The sequence below is a fragment of the Panthera onca genome, chromosome F1, assembly GCF_046562875.1.
Source record: "Panthera onca isolate mPanOnc1 chromosome F1, mPanOnc1 haplotype 2, whole genome shotgun sequence".
Lineage (NCBI taxonomy): Eukaryota > Metazoa > Chordata > Mammalia > Carnivora > Felidae > Panthera > Panthera onca.
Window position 1 is genome coordinate 8,103,628 of NC_138355.1, and position 12,629 is coordinate 8,116,256.

The following is a 12,629-nucleotide window of genomic DNA, read 5'->3' on the forward strand; positions in this document are numbered from 1 at the left end:
ACCAAGGGACCAAATGATGGTAAATCACATTTGATTGGCACCTGAGAGTCTGCAAGGCACTTTTGCATATATTGTTCTGTTTGGTTCTGAGAGTGATCTTTCAAAGTGTAGGTGGGGAGATTGCTGTTCAAACACGGCACAGACAACACAAGTACTCATCCCTGTTGCCTGCCGACACTCTCCTAAATGACGTAAAAATAAACCTGTGGGGCCGGGGAGAAGAAAAGAGAACGTAACGGTGGATGAGAGGTAATCATACATTTTGTGAATAGGGAAATCAGATGAAGCATGGTGACTCACATAAAAAGGGAGAAGCAATAGAAAACCCAGAAATAAACCCACAATTATATGGTCAATTAATCTTCGACAAAGGAGGATGAATATCCAATGGGAAAAAGACAATCTCTTCAACAAATGGTGTCAGGAAAACTGGACAGCCACCTGCAAAAGAAGGAAACTGGACCACTTTCTTACCCATACGCAAAAATAAACGCAAAATGGATTAAAGACCTAAATGTAGGACCCTGAACTATAAAAATCGCTCAAGAGAGCACAGACAGTAAGGTCTCTGACATCGGCTGTAATAACGTTTCTCTAGATAGGTATCCTGAGGCAAGGGAAATAAAAGCAAAATAAACTAGTGGGACTATATCAAAATAAAAAGTTTATACGCACTGAAGAAAATAATCAACAAAACTAAAAGGCAATCTACTAAATGGGAGAAGATATTTGCAAATGCCCTATCAGATAAAGGGTTAGTATCCAAAATATATAAAGAACTGATACAACTCAATATCCCCAGTACAAATAATTCAATTAAAAATGGACAGAAGAGGGGCGCCTGGGTGGTTCATTCTGCTTAGCATCGGACTTCAGCTCAGGTCATGATCTCACGGTTCATGAGTTCAAGCCCCGCGGCAGGCTCTGCGTTGACAGATCAGAGCCTGGAGCCTGCTTCGGATTCTGTGTGTGTCTCTCTCTGCCCCTCCCCTGCTCATGCTCTGTCTCTCTCTCAAAAATAAATAAAGATTTTTTTAAAAATTGTTTTTTAAATGGACAGAAGATGGGGCACCTGGCTGGGCTTAGCTGCTAGAGCGTATGATTCTTGATCTCGGGGTTGTGGGTTCAAGCCCCATATTGGGTGTAGAGGTTACTTAAAAATAAAATCTTTAGGGGCCCTTAAGTGGCTCAGTCGGTTAAGTGTCCAACTCTTCTTTTTTGACTCAGCTTGCAATCTCACCGTTTGTGAAACCGAGCCGCACATAAGGCTCTGGGCTGACATCTTGAGGCCTGCTTGGGATTCTCTCTCTCCTTCTTTCTACCCCTCCCCCACTCATGCTTACCCCGTCTCTGTCTCTGTCTCTGTCTCTCTCTCGCAAAATAAATTTAAAAAAAACCTTAAAAACAGTAAAATCTTTAAAAAAAAAAAATGGGCAGAAGACACGAACAGACATCTCTCCCAAGAAGACATCCAGATGGCCAACCGACACATGAAAAGATGCTCAACATCACTCATCATCAGGGAAATGTAAATCAAAACCACAATGAGATACCACCTCGCACCTGTCAGAATGGCTAAAATCAAAAACACAGCGACAACAAGTGTTGGCGAGGATGTGGAGAAAGGGGAGCCTTCTTGCACTGCCAGCGGGAATGCAAACTGGTGCCCCCACTCTGGAAAACAGTATGGAGTTTCCCCCCAAAATTAATGTAGAGATACTGTATAATCCAATAATCCCACCTCTGGTATTTACCCCCCCCCCAAAATCGCAAACACGAAATCAAAAGGATACATGCACCCTGAAATTTAGAGCAGGTTTGTTTACAATAGCCAAACTATGGTAGCAGCCCAAGTGTCCAGCAAGTGATGAATGGATAAAGATGTGGTACAGATCGACAAGGGAGTATCATTTGGCCGTAAAAAATGAAATCTTGCCATTTGCAAGGGCATGGATGGAGCTGGAGAGTGTTGTGCTAAGCGAAATAAGTCAAAGACAAATACCCTATGATCTCACTCATATGTTAAATTTAAGAAACAAAATAAAAAGCAAAGGAAAAAGAGAGAGAGAGAGAGAGAGAAAAACCAAAATCAGACTCTTAACGGCAGAGAACAAACTGCTGGTTACCAGAGGGGAGGTAGGTCGTGGGATGGGGGATGAGGGGATGGGGATTAAAGAGTATACTTAACCGTGATGAGAATTAAAAACAAATAAAATGATTTTTTTAAAAAAATTTTTAAAGGGAAAAGCACCAGATCAGAGGAGGGTCTGACGGGCTCTGCAGACCCAGGGAAGCCTCGCAGCTGGGATAAATCGGCACCTGCTGCCTGGGCCAGGCTGGGCCTGGCCTCAGCCCATCCTCAGGCAGAAGGATGACTCTCTTGGGAGAAACCGTTGGGCTAAAACACTGAAATGCTGACCAGAAGAGGTGGCCTTGTCGCCCTGGCCCTGTGTGATGGGTTTAACCATGCAGGAAGATCTTTTTGGGGGCCTTCGCAATCCCGTTGGGGAGTGTGGCAGTAAGAAGCGGTCCTGACATGAGACGCCAAAGGAGTGGGCAAGGGAGAGATTAGAAAGGGGACGTAATGGTCGCGGGTCAATTGCTCAACAGTGGACAGTACTCGGTGGGTAGTAACGATAAGGCGAAAAAAGTCAGTGTTGGCTTAACCAAGATTTCGATATGACAATGTTTGGCTGATGGACAAGGTAGAAATGGGAAGGAGGGCTGAGAGAAGAATACGATACCTCCCATCTTCCAAAAAGAGCGAGTCAGATTGTGACACGTCTGAGACGGATAGCCGTATCAGCCAAGTAATCCTCCTGGAGTTACGAGCAGGGAGGAGACGTTGCTAAAAGAAAGGAGGCAGGCAGCTCTCGGCAGAGAGATGCTGAATGAGGAGGTGGGTTGGGAAGTGCTCTGGTTCCCACTGTCGGGTAACAAATTGCCCGGAACTTGGCGGCTTCCAACAGTAACCGCCCCTGTGTGCATTGGCTCTCCCTGGCTCCAGGCTCAGGATTTCAGGAGGGGCTCTGCTGGGCAGTTTGGGACGCAGGGCTCTCCGGCTGGTGCTCAGATTCAAGGATGTGGAGTGGGGCAGGAGCAACAGGGGCCCAGCCTGGCCTCTCTCCCTGTCTCCCTCTCTCTTTCTCTTCCTCTCCCTCTTTCTCTCTCTCTCTCTCTCCCCATGCAGTCTCAGGGCTTCTCTAGGGGATCCCTCCAGGTAGCCTAATGGGAGCTCTTTCCATATGGCAGCTCAGGGTTCCAGAGGTGAGTATCCCACGGGAACAAGATGTCACGTGGCATCTGTGAGAGCTAATTTTCCATGTCAGTTTCGTTGGCTCGCGGAATGTCCGGGGATACGTGGTTAAATGTCGTCTGTGTGCACGTCTGTTAGGGGGTTTCTGGAAGAGATCAGCATTTGATTCAGTAGACTGAGCAAAGTAGAGCAGCCTTCCCTACGCAGGTGGGTATCACCCAGTCCTTTGGATGTCTGAATAGAACGAAAAGACTGAGGAAGGGCGGACTTGCTCTCTGTCTGACCACATGAGCTGAGACATCCATCTTCCGCCCTTGGAGCTCCTGGCTCTCAGGTCTTTGAACTGCAACTACATCCCACGGGCCTTCTTCGGTCTCCAGTTTGCAGAGGACAGATGTGGGACTTCTCAGCCTCCATCACTGGGGGAGCCAATACCTTATAATAAATCAATGTCTCTGTCTGTCTGTGTGCCTGTCTGTCTTTCTGTCTCTATCCTACTGATCTATCTCTCTGGAGAACCCTGATCAATACATACTCCTCTGTCACTCTGATTAGGGGGGAGGAAACATAGACCCTCCCCAATCCCTCCCACCCATTCCCAAGGTGTCAAGGTCTCAGAAGAACACTGCAGGATGGGAGATACTGTTGTGACCATCTGTATAAAAAACAATCTGCTCTTTTTTTGCGATGAGCCTTGTAGCATTATTTGACCATTGAACAATGTGTGCGTGTTATTTTCACAAATGCAAGTTACGCATTCAGGATATTCATCTCCTTCTTTAAGCAGGTGAGGGAAATGTCTCAGAGAGGTGCAAATAATGCTTGAGAGAGGGCTTAGGATTGGAAACAGATCCTTTGCTCTTAGCTCGGTGCTCTTTACTGCTGACCAGATGACCAAGGAGAGTCACTGTCATTTATATTAATGACCACAGTCTAGTTCAATTATAGTAGTTAACAAGTGGGCTGGCCAGCAACCTCAGCGTTTTCAGCCTTGCCTGTTAGTTAGCCTGAATATTAATGCAAACTTTGAACGCAGATAATCAGATCTCAGCTAAGCGAGATCAAAGCAAAGACATTGACACTCACATGATGCTTCAGGCGCCTGAGAATTAAATTTGGTTTTCCAGATAGTAGACCCCGGAACTGAAGTTCCTCTTAGGGTCCCCCAGGGTGACTCTGCGTTAGGCTGGGAATCTTCAGTACCCACGTAACCCTCACACACACAATTGCCAGACGAAAACAAAAAACAAAAGCCTTTTATTTAATTTTTTTAACGTCTGTTTGGTTTTTTGAGGTGGGGGGAGGGGCCGAAAAAGAGGCAGACAGAGGATCCGAAGCAGGCTCCATGCTGACAGCGGCGGGCCCGATGTGGGGCTCGAACCCCTGAACCATGAGATCACGCCCTGAGCCGAAGTTGGATGCTTAACCCACCGAGCCCCCAGGCACCCCCCAAAGTCTTTTCAATAAGCCTCTGCCTAGATTAGTCATGCTATCCTTGTCCATTCTCCAAGTATCTACCTGCACATACCACCAAATTTCCCAGGAGAGGACATTGACCTTGGACCTGTGACTGCTCCGGGCATGAGCTGTCCATCCCCAAATCCACTGCCACTGCTGGGCATCGCACTCTGCTCCTGACTCACTCCTGAGGAGCAGCGCTGCTCCCAGACCACAGCCAAGGACCGGGGCATCACTCCCGGGTGGCCGAGTTTGCTGGTCAGGTCTGAGCCTGGTCCATGAAGCAAGAATGTCATTAAAAAAAAAGAGAGAGAGAGAGAGAGCTGTGAACGGAAGCTGGGAGGAGTGGGAGGGCCCCCAAAATTACATAGTGGAAATGTTAGAAGCATCACTGAAAATGATCTTTATGAGTTTCTGATTGGAAAGATAATGCATCTGGGATTCAAGCTGTGTGGGGTGAGTGGGATTTAAGTGACTACATATAGCAAAGAGTAGAGTAATACCCAAAACTGCTTTTAAAGAAAACAGGGCACAGGGGAGGGGGAAGCAAGCCAGAGAGAAACACAGTATCTCAGAAATTCCACCACAAATATAAGGGCTGAGGATAGGCTGCAAAAGAGTCTCAGCCAAAAGCATCAGGAAGAAGGGAAAGAAAGCAGGGTTCTTATGGCAGCGTAGGCAAGCTGAGTCAGTGATGAGGTCGCCGTGACAGGCGAAAATGATAACCAAAGAACGTGGGGTAGGTGTGTGAGGCTCCGACAAAAAGTCATGATTCCTCCTCTAGAGACCACATTAGGGCTGTGGGGTAGAGACCAGCCTGGAGGCTGGAAAATAGAAATATAATCCTCAGACAGAAGGACCTTAATGGGGGCTTTGACCAGCACATAAGGGGGAGTTTGTTAGAAGCCCAAGTGTGTGGGGCACCTGGGTGGCTCAGTTGGTTGAGCGTCTGACTTCGGCTCACTTCATGATCTCATGGTTTGTGGGTTTGAGCCCCGTGTTGGGCTCTGTGCTGACAGCTCAGAGCCTGGGACCTGCTTCAGATTCTGTGTCTCCCTCTCTCTCTGCCCCTTCCCTGCTCATTCTCCGTCTCTCTCTGTCTCTCAAAAAATAAAATAAAACGTTAAAAAACTGTAAAAAAAGAAGAAGAAGTCCGAGTGTGTGCAAGGCTGAGCATCAGGGGGTAACGTCCTTACTGTTTTCTATGGGCTGAATTGTGTCCCACCCCAACCCCCAAATTCATGTTGAAATCCAAAGCCCCAGTAACTCAAAATTTGACTGTATTTGGATATAGGGACTTTAAGGAGGTGATTCCATTAAAATAAGTCCATTAGGGTGTGCCTTATCCAATCCAAACGGTGTCCTTATAAGAAGAGAAAGTTTGGCCACACGGACAGACACCGAAAAGATGCGTGTACAGATAAAAGCCATGTGAGGACACAACGAGAAGGTGGCTGTCTGCCAGCCAAGGAGAGAGGCCTCAGAAGAAACCAATCCTACAGGCACCTTGAATTTGGACTTCCAGCCTCCAGAAGTGTGAGAAAATACATTTCAGTTGTTTAGGCCACTGCAGTCTGTGCTCTTTTGTTACGGCAGCTGGTGCGAACTAATACAAAGTTTTATAAACGTTTGCATTTTGGGATCTGAAGTTGCCTCTGGCTGTGGTGAAATTTAATTGTGCGTTTATCTGAGTTGGTTGGCTGAACCACAGGGGATATGTAGGAAAAAACCACAATGCTGGGGAAACCTTGGGGGGCAGGTTGAGACTGAGGACTTTGGTTGTTCTGGGTGACCTTCCTTCTCACATGTGGACCGTGAGGAAGTACCTCGGACTCCTGCCCGCAGAGGTGTGAGAGGGCACCATCACACGTTTCTTTCTCATCCGCATTTTGAGGTTGGGTCCCCTGGGGAGCTTTCAAATGCATAGGTTGGTCCACATGTTTAACGAGGCTTGTTAAAATAAAGGATGAAAATAATATACTGCCTGGCAAATTTGTTTACTTTTCCCAAGCATGTAAAGAGAGTTCTCCATGCCACTAAAGCGCTAATTAAAAAACAAAACCCACCGTGCTTGGAGAGCCATAATATAAACTACACACTCAGAGGTCTTGGTTGGGATACAGAATTTGTGGGTTGACTGGCCTTTGTGCCTTCTTTCTTTCTTTTTTTCTTTCTTTCTCTCTTCCTAAGTTTTTTTTTTAAACATTTATTTATTTTTGAGAGAGAGACAGAGACAGAGAGACAGAGACAGAGTGCAAGCTGGGGAGGGGCAGAGAGAGAGGGAGACACAGGATCCGAAGCAGGCTCCAGGTCCGAGCTGTCCGTACAAAGTCCAACGCGGGGCTTGAACTCACAAAATGTGAGATCATGACCTGAGCCGAAGTTGGACGCTTAACCGACTGAGCCACCCAAGTGCCCCATGTGCCTTCTTTCATTCCCAGGAAGCAGTTTTTTAAAGTCTGAAAACAACAAGAAAAAAAAAATTAAACTACCAAGTATATAATAAAGCGAGATGGTAAAATGACTATAAATACAATATCCCAAGGAGCCAGAACAGTGAAAATTTCAGTAGGGAAACATGTCCTTAGGGATTTGAAAAGGTCATCCAAAGCACTTGGAATATCTCTCCAAAGACCTCAGATTTTATTGGACAGGCATGACGAGGCCTCAAAAGCACCAAAAGGTAATTGCATTGGTGGTTGAGAAAGTTAACTCTGAAAGCCAGAAATCGGGGAGGGGGGGGGGCGCAGATTGGGGACCAGGAGTAGAGAAGGCAGTTAGGAGTTTCTATCATTCAAGAGAGAGATCAATGGGCCCAAGAATGAGGGCAACGAATTGGGAAGCATATGGATTATTCCAGAGGTACTCAAAGGTTAGGCAGAAGGAATAGAGGAGTCACTGAAATGTGTGAGGCTAGGAAGAGAGAGCTAAGACGAAGTCAAGTTTTCCAGCTTACGTGGTGTATTAGTTTCCTATTGCTGCTGTAACAAAGATCACAAATCAGGTATCTCAAACAGCACACATGTATTCGTTTACAGTCCTGGAGGTCAGAAGCCTGTCCCGGGTCCCACTGGACCGAAATCAAGGTGTTGCGGGCCCGCTTTTCTTTCCGGAGGCTCTGAGGAAGAATCTATTTCCTTGCCTTGTCCAGCTTCTGGAGGATGCCAAGTTCCCTTGACTCATGGCCACCTTGCCCCATGTCCACATCTAGCAACGGCAGAGTCTTTCTCCCTTCCCATCTCCTACCCTTCCGTTGTCACATCTCTCTCTGACCACAGCCGGGAAAAGATTTCTGCTTTTTAAGGGCTCATGTGATTAGAGTGAGCCCACCTGGACCATCGGTTTAACATTCTCATCTCAGAGTCTGTAACCTTAGTCACATCTGCAAAGTTCCTTTTGCCAATTAAAGCAACATGTTGGCGGGCTCTAGGAATTAGGGCGTGGATGTGTTAGACGTTATTCTGCTTATCACAGGTATCAAAGAACAGAGTTTTTCAAATCCATTAGGGGATTGTGAAATCTACTTAATAGGGAAGTACCGGTATTTTCCTTTCAAGGGGAACAGAAACTAATAGAGGATAATGCAGGTGCTCAGAGAAGTGAATTTGCAAAATTTCGATTTAGTTTTTTTATATGTGAGCATACTCGATGGTGCTGTAAGATGTATTTCTCACTGAAGGTCATGGGCAAAAGTGTTTGAAAGCCATTGACTTAGAGAAGAGGCTGATGACAGTGTCGAGCAAAACAGAACATAGCGCTAACAGCTAACATTTGCGGAATGTGCCCGTTTTAAAAGCTTAACACTCATGAACTCACATAATCTTTCCAACTGCCCAGTACCATTACCGCCATGTTGTGAATGAGGAAATGGACAGAAATCGAGTGTCTTGGCTGAAGTCACACAGGTAGAACGTGGGAGAGCTGGGATTTAATGCCAGACATGCTAATATAGTATATATTATATATAGCATAAACCATTATTACTACTGGCTCCCAGCTCCCAAAACTGTATACTTAATACCACTCTGCAGGGCCCAGAAGCACATAGGGCCTGAGGAGGAAGGCAGTCTTGCTTCTCTGGTTCCTTCTGCTACTCTGAGAACCTTTGCCCCATGCATACTATCCTATTTAAAATAGGAAAGGCCATGACGCCTGGGTGGCTCAGTCTGTTAAGCGGCCGACTTTGGCTCAGGTCATGATCTCATGGTTCGTGAGCTCGAGCCCGGCATCGGGCTCGCTCCTGTCAGCACAGAACCTGCTTCCGATCTTCTGTCCTCCTCCCCCTGGCCCTCCCCCATTTGCATGCTGTCTGTCTCAAAATAAGTAAATAAACTTTTAAAAAAGTAAATAAAAGGAAAGGCCAATAACTGCAGAGCAGAAAATAAAACTTCTCATGTAGCCTTAGGTATGAGTGTGTGGTGGGAGAAGAAAGAGAAGTTTCTCTCAATTCAAAGTCTACACTGAGCTTCCCTCGACAGGCTGAAAGCCTAAATTTCAAGCTAGGCTTTGGAGTGTAAGTATAACATACACTACTGAGACTAATATGTTTGAAATTAACATTAATATTGGTTCTTGAACAATGAGGATAAATAGACCACTACTACTAATAAAGATCAATAAATAGTCTTAGAATAGACACATGCAATGTGTCAGACATCGTAAATACACAGACACAAACTATATTTATTTTTTTAATGTTTATTTATTTATTTATTTCGAGACAGCGAGAGAGAGCGCGCGCATGTGGGCGAGTGAGGAACAGAGAGAGAGGAAGAGAGAGAATCCTAAGCATCCCGACCTGGGGCTCGAACCTGTGAACCGTGAGATCATGACCTGAGCTGAAATCAAGAGTCGGACACTCTACCGACGGAGCCACCCAGGTACCCCAAACTATATGTTATTTCATCGGTAACTAGTTTACTTATTACCATGCAATCAAATAAAAATTAAATGATTACCCACCATTCTCTTTGCTATGGAAATAGGAAAAAAGAGAGCTGATCCTTTCCCTTGGAGAAAGGATAAGAAATAAAAGATATTAAATGCTTGTGTTTTTGTTTTTTTGATCAACTTTCCTCAAAGCCAGTAACTTAGCAAAACGCTTAGGAAACCTTATTTCTCCATCCGTGAAATGGAGGCAATCCTACCTACCCCAGAGTTGGGAAGATTTGGTGAGGTGACACACATGAAATTGTTGTGGAAACCAGGGGGTAGTAAGATGTGCATTAACTATACTTGGGATTTTATTCACTTGTCAAATGTTGATATAATACTTAGTACAAGCCTCGCATTGTTTGAAGTGCTTTGCGAGTATTCGTGGGTCAAACGCTCATAACAACTTGATGACTAAGTACCTCGGTATTCTCATTTTACAGATGAGGGAAACCGAGGCACAGAAAGGTCAGGAGACTTGCCTCAGTTCACAAAGGTAGTAAGTACAGGGGATGGACTCTACTGCTCACAGCCTGGCTCGGGTCGGGGTTCGTAAAAGCTCTTCTGTGTGGCACCCATTGGGAAGATGGTGTTTAGATGGGAACTCACCCCCTGTGTCCAAGACATCAGATGTATGGAAGTCAAGTGAGATCTCAAAACCATGATCTAAAGGTCGTCACCTCTCTACTTCTTTCCACGGTGTCTACCTTGGAAAGCCAAGCTCCTCGGAAGACTGCTCCCGCTGGTGACAAACGCCGTTTGACACGGGCCTTGAAAACGGAATGTTCGTTATCACCCTGATTAGCCTCATACTTTGATATTTCCTTCTCTACAATGCTGCCTAATGTTTTATTATACCATCTCTTCTTATCGAGCTCCTCACATTCTAAAAAGACTGAACTTTATTCCGTGGAAAATAAAGAAAAGCTACTGGGAAACCCGACCATCGTTCAGACCATAGACAGTGGACAAATGGTGTGTGGTTCCTTTTTGAGGTGCGATGTGTCCTCCCGGCTCCCAAGGGTGCCCAGAAGGTTTTGTGACAGGTGGTGAGGGTGGGGGTGGGGGAGGTCTTGGGGTCGTAGGGAGGATAGCTCAACCTATCTGCTAAGCTGGCCTTATCAGAGTCAAGTGCAACCCTTTTCCAGGACTTGGACTTTGTCGAAGGCCTCGAAAATTTGCTTAGACACGTGGGAATGACTAGCTGGTCAAGCAAGGATAAGAAAATTAAGGAAATTGTGTTGGGCCTGACAACGGAAAGTCTGGAAGGGATGACTGTTAACATGAAGGAAAGAGAAAGGAAGAGAAAGAACAAGATGGGAGATATTGTTTGGGAAGCATTTTGTGATGGGGAAAGTCCTACTTAAACACTAGGTTATTGCCAATGTCCTATTTTTGATTTAGCAAACGAAGGTTGGACACATATTATGTGCTGTTGGCTTGGGATATAAAGATGAAGAAGACCTAGATAAAACATTTACATACGAAGGGTAACTGGGTGTGAAAGTTGAGTGTATTTTTTAGACTATTCCGTAAGTCCAAGAGAGCACCTTTGTATGTTACCCATAGTAAGCACTCTATGAATATTTACTGAATTAAAGTATTAGAGTTGAATAAAGGCCAGGTTCAAAATAGTTAACTACAGGGGCGCCTGGCTGGCTCAGTCAGTAGAGCATGTGACTCTTGATCTCAGAGTTGTGAGTTCGAGCCCCACGTTGGGTGTGGAGCCTACTAAAAAACAAAAAAGAAAAAAAAAAAGAAAAAAAAAGTTACACATTCATTCAACAAAATTTCTTATTGTAGTAGAATATACATAACGTAAAATTGACCATTTAACCATTTTATGTACGTTTCAGTGATATTCACGTCGTTGTATGCCTATCCCCCATCCATCTCCAAAAGTTTTTCATCATCCCAAACAGAAACCCTGTACCCATTAAACAATACCCCCCCACACACATCCCCTTGTCAACACATTTGTATCTATTCCTTCATTCCACCAATGTTTATTGAGCACCTATGATTCAGATTCAGCCCAGTTCTCATTGTGGGAGGTCTGGGTTACAGAAGGAACAAGACAGACAAGATATAGTGCAAGAAGGGAGACTAGCAAGCCAATGGGTGGAAAGCTAACATTGGCTGGATGCTCCCGACACAGTGGGCACTTTGCATGGACAACATTCCTTAGAGGTAGGTTTACCGTAGTGACAGTTCGTGTTTGGAAAGGGAAGTGTGGGCTGGGGGGGGGGGGGACAGTAAACTCTGTCGGGAGGACAGAACTTGGTCAGGGCATCAGGATTACGTTGAGCTCTGAAGCAGAGAGGGGGTTAGCCAGGCCAAGAGTGGGAAGGACACAGAGGCAGGCCCTGGGATCACAAGGGTCCTCAGAGCCAAAGACACTCAGGGAAACCAGGGAAAAGACTGGGGAGGCTGCTGGAGCCACCCCCCTCCCCTCCGGGGGGCCCGGGCAGAATTTCGTGCTCTATCTCCAAGGCGGTGGGAAGCCGCCAAGAGCTTTCAGCAGGGCCTTAAAAAGATCAATCGCTCCCTCGAATTGTTAATGAGTGATTCACTTCTCTGCAAGCTCTTTATTATCATGCTGATGGTAAGTGCTGCTGACTTCGAACCACCCCTGGTAGAAAAATCGCCAGTATTTACAATGTAAAATCTTCGTTTGAAGTTCTGTCCTGGGAGTTCACATTTAAGTAAACGGTGTGGCCTGACCCAAGGGCTGATGGAGGAAGAAACTGGAAATTTGTCCCAGCGTGCAGCCCATCAGACCTCTCTCAGAGCGCGAAGAAATCCTAGCCCTGTGCAGAAAGATAGGAGGCGTGAGTGAAACCTCACTGGCCGCCCCCTCTCTGAATGTGTTTGTTCCTGTCTTCCCTGGGGGGTGGGGTGGGGGGGGGACAGTGGAGGAAGGTGGGAGGGCCAGGGAGGTAAATTTCCTCAGTTGCCTCTGGACAAACGCAAATGAAGATTC